The following is an 8438-nucleotide window of genomic DNA, read 5'->3' on the forward strand; positions in this document are numbered from 1 at the left end:
GACTTACGATTTTGAAGGGAAAGTTATACAAATACAACTTTTTGAAATGATAATTAAAAAGATTATAACTACTTTCTAAAAATTACATAAATACAACTTATTCAAAATGTTAACTTTTTAATTACAAAAATGCAACTTTTTACATTTCTAGAATATCAATAATACTTAATTTTAGGAGTTACTACCATTAATGCATAGCTACTTTTTACTTTCTCTTTCTCCTTCCACGCAAACCCCCCCTCCCCACCCAAAAAAAAACCAAGAAAAGGACATGAGAGAGAATGTAATTTTCCAAATAAACAAAAAAAAAAAAAATCAACTTCAAATCCCATATTCCATCTACCGTTTTAAAAAGATTTTTTTTTTGTCTTTCGTTTCCTCCTCTTTATTCTTATTTTTTTATTTTCACTTGATGATTGATGCAATTACTTTTTGTGACTAAAAGAAATTATTTGAATATATTAATATTAATAAAAGTACATGAAAATATACCTAAAGAAGTATATGGTTTATTCAAATTGACAAATTTAACTAAAAAGATGATAACAAAATATTTGTGGATATAATAGTAGAATTTTTTTTTTAAGTTTGAATATTATATATAGTATATAATATAATGATACCTTTTTATTGCACATAGTATATAATATTACAATATACCTAATATATGAATATATTACTATACGTACCAATAATTCTACTCTACCATAACATATATAGTGTACAATATACAATATATAGATGGAATAATGTATATACTTGTTCATGAATTAACTTTTTTTTTTTTTAGGTTTAAAATACATGAATTAGCTTGCTAGTAGATTGTGCTGGAGCTTTTTTAGGTAAGCAATTATTGTGGTTTTATATGCATTTAATTATGTTACTAATACAGAGTATCTCCTTATTTTTAGCTTTTTATTCATAACATTAATCTCCTTGTTTTTTGCTGGAGCTTTTTTAGGTAAGCAATTGTTGTGGTTTTATATGCATTTAATTATGTTACTAATACAGAGTATCTCCTTATTTTTAGCTTTTTATTCATAACATTAATCTCCTTGTTTTTAGCTTTAAGTTGCATAATTTGTAATATCTAAATTAGTTGTATATTATGTAATTAACTCTTATATATCTTGTATTTATGAAAGTTTTCCAATTTTGAATGGAACAGTAAGTTTTTTTTCTTATAGATTTATGGCCCATAGATGTGTAGTTACTCAAAAAAAAAAAAAATTCAAATCAAACCATTTTCATTATCTCTTATTAACATTACTTGTTTTATGAGTTTTTACTATCGTTGTTGTTGGTGACTATATTTTAGCATAATGTCATGATCATCTCACATTGTGTGTTATTTTATTGGGAAATAACATATAATTGTTGTATCTTATTAGGATAAAAGAAATATTTGAAAGTACTAATTACATGTGTTGTAGAGACCTTACTAGGAAAAAAATCGAAACCAATCAAACTGAAACCTTGAGAAATCGAGATAAAAAAAAAAATCAACTTTATAGGTTTGATTTGGTTTATAGATTTAAAAATCTGACATAGCTGGTTTGATTTGGTAAATTAAAATACGAACCAACACCGACCTATATACACTCTACATCACGCAATATAAACATACATACATAATGTTACATGAGGTAGAAAATTACGCATACTTGCATACATACATAATGTGACTAACCATAGGATTTTTTTTCTCTTCCACTTGGTAGAGTTCTAGACTAGCTTAAATCCGATCTTGACACCTGCTATAGCCTAACTTTGGTCTTAATTAAGGCAAAATTTCAAGCTTCTGCCAATTGTCTATCAAAATTTATAGAAATAGAATTTAAGCTATGAGCAGACAATAAAAATATCAGTTTACATCATCTGTGTAGTTTATCAATTAGTGGTCGTTTGCTTCAAAGGGATTAGGTGGATTATCCCGATCTAAATTTTGGGATTAAATTTATCTCATATTTGGTTGGAGGTATTAGCTAAAATCGATATTAAAATCAGGACTTTAACTTGGATAACTTATCTCATATAGAGAGATGGGACAAGTTATCCAAGTTTTAGTCCTGATTTTAATCACAGGATTATAATCTTGAGATATTCTGGTTTTAATGTGACGCCCTTGACGGACGGCAAGCCACTGAAGAGGGGGTGCGCATTATACCTTAGGCGAATCTCACATTGAAAATAAGAAAAGCAAGTTAAGACCTAATAAGAATGAGTTCAGAATCAAAAAAATTTGTTAAGATGTTTTTTGGGTTAAAATCCAGAGGTCGTTACAAATGGTATCAGAGCAGATTCTCACTCAGTACGGTGGTGGAGCAAACTCGGGGAGTGGGGGTGTATGCGACGCCCGTGATGGAGGGTGAGCCTCAGGAAGTGCACATTACACCTTAGGCAAATCCCACATTGAAATGAGAGAAAGAAAGCTAGGGATCTTATAAGAATGAGTTCAGAACCAATTGTTGAGGTGCCTTTTGGGTTAAAACCCAAGAGACAAATCCGTGGGGGCCGAACCTAAAGCGGATAATACCTTAACAGTTGGACCAACGCCGTCACATTTAAGCCAAAAACCCCTTAATACTAATCTTAAAAGTTATGTATAATTTTCTTTACTTCAATATATAAACTTTAAACAAAATTATACATGACATCATTTATCAAAGTACACCCTCTCTTCCAATTTATGTGAAGAGATTCAGAGTACGAGGGTCAAAGTATTTAATTTTACATTGTTCATTTTATATCATCCCCAATTTAAACATTTCTTTTGCTAGAAAAGGTGATACTACTCTTTAAGAAAATGGAAACAAGTGGGAGCAATAAAAACTGCCTCAGGTATGTTATAGCTATAGGGTGATAATCCCTCCATCCCAATTTTTGTGGCATCATTTAGATTTCGAGAATCAAACAAATTATTTTTTTGTGATTTTTTATATGTCCTTTAAATATTTTGAATTGCCACTTAATTATTGACTTATAGAAGTACTTTTTACGTAATTTTCAAATATAATACTCTATTTTTTATAAAAAAAACTTAAAGATTCCAAGTCCGGATTCATGATCATATTTTAAAGGAGTGACTCCCGAAATTCGAACAGTGCCACATAAATTGAAATGCAATAATATCTAACATCCTCATATTTTATTTTATTCCCTTAAAATTACTAGAAAAACTATAACAACAATTTAAAAACTTTTGACATGATAAACGGACAGTTACACCCTTTCTTAGATGAGGTGACTTTTGGAATTTTTTACGTATAATATAGCACAAATTTGTACAAAAGAAGGAAAAAAGTCAAAAACAGGAGAATAAAAATAAGTATTCTGCCTTGAGAGAGCGCCACATCATCAAGCCTATGTCTCTTGATATATATACTCCATCCGTTTCAATTTATGTGAACCCATTTGACTGAGCACGGAGTTTAAGAAAGTAGAGAAGACTTTTAAACTTGTGGTGTAAAATGAGTCACATATATTTTGTGTGGCTATAAATCATTGCATAAAGGTAAATTGTTTTCAAATATAGAAAGAGGTCATTCTTTTTGGCACGGACTAATAAGAAAATGAGTTCACATAAATTGAAATAGATGGAGTGTGTGTGTGAATATATATATATATATATATATATATATATATATATATATATATATATATATATACACACATACATACTCACTGCTTTCAATTTATGTGAACCCATTTGACCGGAAAGCACGAGTTTAAGAAAGTAGAGAAGAGTTTTAAACTTGTGGTGTAAAATGAGTCACATAAATTTTGTGTGGCTATAAATCATTGCATAAAGGTTAATTGTTTCCAAATATAGAAAGAGGTCATTCTTTTTGGCACGGACTAATAAGGAAATCGGTTCACATAAATTGAATTAAAGCATAATTTGTTCTACAATACTTCCAAATTTATTAAACGCATCATACTAACAATAAGCTATGATGAGACCGATTGCATACGATCATACATATGGCCACTATTAACCTACATTTTCTAAGTAGAAATAGTTAATGTGTACGTTGTCGTCGTAAGTAGAAATAGTTAATGTGTACGTTGTCGCCATATACTCTTACAATCTTGGCTTATATATCTCACGTTATAGATGATGATCTCCCTATATTGTTTACATAATTTCATTAATTAAAGTCAATTATTCCATAATATAATATTTCCAAATTTATTCAATGACAAGATAATAATATTTGTTAGGGTAAAAGTCCCTCGTAATGATAAATTAGGATGAAAAATGTTGTTCAAGATCATATGGCTACAACTAACATTGGGATATATACTATTAACCATGTGTTTGGATATAGTATATATTATAGAACAATTATTTATTCATTGTTTAATAAAGAATTAAATAGATCATGTACTAGAATGTGTGTCATTTACTTATATAGTAGATGATTTAGTGTATAGAGTTTAGCTTATACACGAAAGATTAAATCGTCGGTTCTTATAAGTATAAAATTTATGTTCACAATCGAAGATGGAAATTGGATAAATCCATCGGTATGATTGTAGCACAAGATTAATATAATGTATCTTCATTATAGGAACGGTGTAGTTCCGTCTTCTTGTGCTAGTACATTTTGTATGTATTGAACGGACCGAGTAGAGATAAGTGTTTTTGTACTGAATATATAAAACAAATTCTCTAGTTCATTAAATGTACTTATACTCTTAATCTTGATATAATTATTATGATCAATGTGATTTGTTCATTATTTTGATTTATTAAAAGGTACGACTCAATTGCGGGTCTATGTATTCCTGGTGAATTGGATAATGGCAAATTACATTTGTGAAATAATAACTAGTTGATAGAATCCATGTCTTGACTTTGAGATTGATGATACCCCTTTATGGATGCTTATTAAGTCTCATGTGAAAATCTGCAGGTGGATTTTTGTATCCGTCACATGATGTAAGTTAGCGAAATATAAAGGATTCAATTAGTTAATGAATTAAATTGTAAAATTTAATTTAATTGATTAGTAGCGTAATCTTAACATGGGGAGTTAAATAAGTTTTAATGTATGATTTTGAAATTAAAACAGAGAGGAGTGCAATTACGATTTTCTAATGGAATAAATTGTAATTTATTGTGGTAGGATTAATTCATTCATATTCCGAATTAATACCACAATAGGAAGCCTCGTTATTAAATCATGGTCCTAGCGTATGCTGAATATTCTAGAACAAGGAAAATAAAAGGAAAAATAATATCCTTGGTGGGTTAGGAAAGGGCTACACGTTTTTTGCTAGGGTTTACCCTAAAAACGTGTGTATATAAAGAAAGCCATTGAACCCTAAGTGATTATTGTTCTTTAGCCGAATACTTGCCACTCAAGTATTACGTTCATAGAAGTTCAGGATACACAGTAGAAGACCGTGGAACTGGAGGATGAACGCGTGGATGGTTTTTGCTCGTGCTTGAAGGCTAGATTCGAGGTTGCATTCACGCTTCAAGACATAAGTATCAATTTTATGTTTGATTAATATCTTGATTATGTGTTGTCTATATTACATGCAAGTTCGATCCTGGCTATTTGCTTTCGCTGTTTATGCCTGTATTCCATCACTAACATCTACTCCCTATTTTATAGGAGAAGAGATATATTATGCAGTCCAAAACTGCTCATTAGCAAATTCTAAAATTTTATGCAATCACGAGGCTCTTTTTTCTTTTGGCATTTTTTTGAAAAGCTGCATTATAAGCAAAAATGCCAGCACATTAAGTCATCGTGAACAACTTCCTCAATGCGTTCTCCATAAAGATTGCGAGGCCTTGTTAGTGACGAAATTAACGAGGCTCTTGTGCCACATGCGCTAAAATTTTGAAAGCGAGGATTATCCCTCACTAAATTACAGTTTTCTATTGTAGTGAATACTATTGAACATTGAAACATAACGGGTCAAAAGAAATCGAAATAATAGTAAAAATTTATATAGCCGATCTAATTGCCTTTGGATAGAGACGACGTACCTTTTTTTTAGTATATAATTTTGTTATGGAAAGATAGATAAGAGGTTGATAATTGAGAATTTGCTTCTTCTTCGAATATGTCATGATGCTAGAGAAAAGAAAGAAATTTCCATTATGCAAACAATCATTATAATTAGAAAAATGACCACTTACTTAACACCACCTGTGAAAGCTAAAATAGTCTGTATAGTGGTAAGTATGAGGAGTATGATGGCTCCCACAATTGAAGCTCCTGCCTAAGGACTATTAAAATAGTTGTGCCTCAAATTTGCCTTCATTCGGTTTCATGGTTTTTCACAATATTGAATTATTTTTCGGCATTCTTCTTTGTAATAGAACTTATCCAATGAAACCCCTTTCCCAATTTTGTTGAAGATGCTAGCCACTTCTTTGTCGTCTCCTATCCAGTTATCTATGATTCCTTTCTGGCGAAGCAAATTCACATCTTTTTCTGAATCAATAAGATAATCCATCATAATTGCAAAATCAGTGAAATATCTTGAATGTACATCAGACGTTTGTTGCTCGTAAGCAATGAGATTTCGCAGGAGGGTTCCGTAAAATCATTGACATGAAAACTAGGGATTTTCATCACTCCATTCTCGAACTTTATATCAAATAAACTTGTGCTATCCCCACTACTGTGTTCCTCCATCGCACTATAAATTTATCCGACTTTTACGAAGCTAACTCCAGCTTCGGAAAGCTCTGTTGCATTTGGCATGACCTTAAGCGACGGTATGCTTTCCTTATCTCTTGGCATATCTTTCTTCCAAATTTTTCGTAAAGGGATCCCACGTAAACTTTTACTGGAATTTTGTTCAAGGATAGCTTTCTTTATCGGCCACACTCCGATTTTCTTATCTCTTGGTATATTTTTCGTCTTAATTATTTGCAAAGGGATCCCGCATAAGCCTTTACTGGAATTTTCTGCTCCCATGCTTGGATTCTTGGTTAGGCTGGTTTTCATCTCGAAAGGGTGACATGGCATGTGCACTAAATGAAGTAACTGTTTGAATTTTTTTTTCATTACCTTCAGTCTCTAGAAAGGATGCAGGGATCATCTTTGGTAATTTAGCAAGAAAGGTATTCTGCACGAGTTTTGTGAATGATATTTTATCTTCCTTATTCATCTCATGAAGCTTGGTGAGGACGAAGAAAGGAAGTTGGTTTTCTAGTAACTATAAGTCTCGATGTACTTGATTAACTATACAAATTGTCTTGATAATCATGTCTTCTCCTTTTGGCTTCATTCCACAACGCTCTCGAATATACTCAACAACGAAACAACCATCGAGCAACAACATTTCTGAAAAATTTACAAGAATATTGTCAAGGTCCCTAAATCATCATAACACTTAAGTGCATCATCTTTTAGTTTATCCATTTCACTCATGCAACTTTGCACATCCATCCCCCTTTCCGCTTGAGAAACCGTTGTAGGTACCGCAACTTGTACTTTTCCATCGAGCCAAGTTCAAGATTGTGTTTATGGTAAGGACCAATGGAGATCAATTTTGGCTTATAAGCATCTGGATTTGATTCACTCAGCCCCACAGTCACTTTGAATATGGTGGTGGATTCGATAGACGAGTTGTCTAAATTCTCAAATCTTTTATCAAAGATTTGATTTATAGATTTATTTTTTTGTGATCCTGATGGATCTCGATCAATTGTTTCCTTTATCTAGATTAAATGATCCACTTTCCTTCTTTCATCTATGTGTAATAAACGAAAAGAGTCATTTTTTTTTTTGGCAATATACTAATGAGTTTCAAGCTAAATTATAGAAGTTTGGGGTTGAAAAAGAAGTATAAGCGAAACTTCTTGAAAAAAACACTACAAAGATATGGAAATTTGTCGAGATTGAAAGTTGCAATTTCCCGGAGTTTTTAGCCTTTTCTAGCAACTACCAGAGGCTAAAACTTTCGAGAATTGCAACTTTCAACCTCTGCAAATAATCCATTTTTTTGTAGTGAACAGGATTGGAGAGATATAGTTTATTTCCCTAGTATTGTATAGGTGAACGTGGTAAAAAACAGACGAGGACCATGAGGTCGTGTAAAATTACATGGAAGAAAGTAGCTTGTCTAAAAAATCCTACGATCTCTCTCTCTCTCTCTCTCTTTTTTTTTTTTTTTTTTTTTTTTTTTTTTTTACAATCTCTTGAAATCCACGCAGACGTAGTGCAAAATAGATATATTCATGATAACAATTAATTGTTCATATATTTTAAATCATATGAGTACGTTTACTTTAGGTCTTATATATATGATCTATCTATTAATTTCCAAAAGAAATGTGGGCTAATGAAATAAAATTAAAAAAATAAAAACTAATTATAGAGGAAATTGTTTTTTTATAGTGGGGAGAGAGAGTGAGACCTCATCTTTTTTAGTTTGAAGCAACAGTGGAATTTGGTTATCTGGGG

At 31.3% G+C, this 8438-nt stretch overlaps 2 pseudogenes; both read right to left on the minus strand.

Moving 5' to 3' along the window:
• Positions 1-6156: 6156 nt before the first annotated feature.
• LOC132046024 (putative UPF0481 protein At3g02645) lies at positions 6157-6844 on the minus strand (annotated as a pseudogene).
• An 80-nt stretch (positions 6845-6924) lies between these two features.
• Positions 6925-8060, minus strand: LOC132046022 (UPF0481 protein At3g47200-like; annotated as a pseudogene).
• Between the last annotated feature and the right edge of the window lie 378 nt (positions 8061-8438).

The sequence above is a fragment of the Lycium ferocissimum genome, unplaced genomic scaffold, assembly GCF_029784015.1.
Source record: "Lycium ferocissimum isolate CSIRO_LF1 unplaced genomic scaffold, AGI_CSIRO_Lferr_CH_V1 ctg9042, whole genome shotgun sequence".
Classification (NCBI taxonomy): domain Eukaryota; kingdom Viridiplantae; phylum Streptophyta; class Magnoliopsida; order Solanales; family Solanaceae; genus Lycium; species Lycium ferocissimum.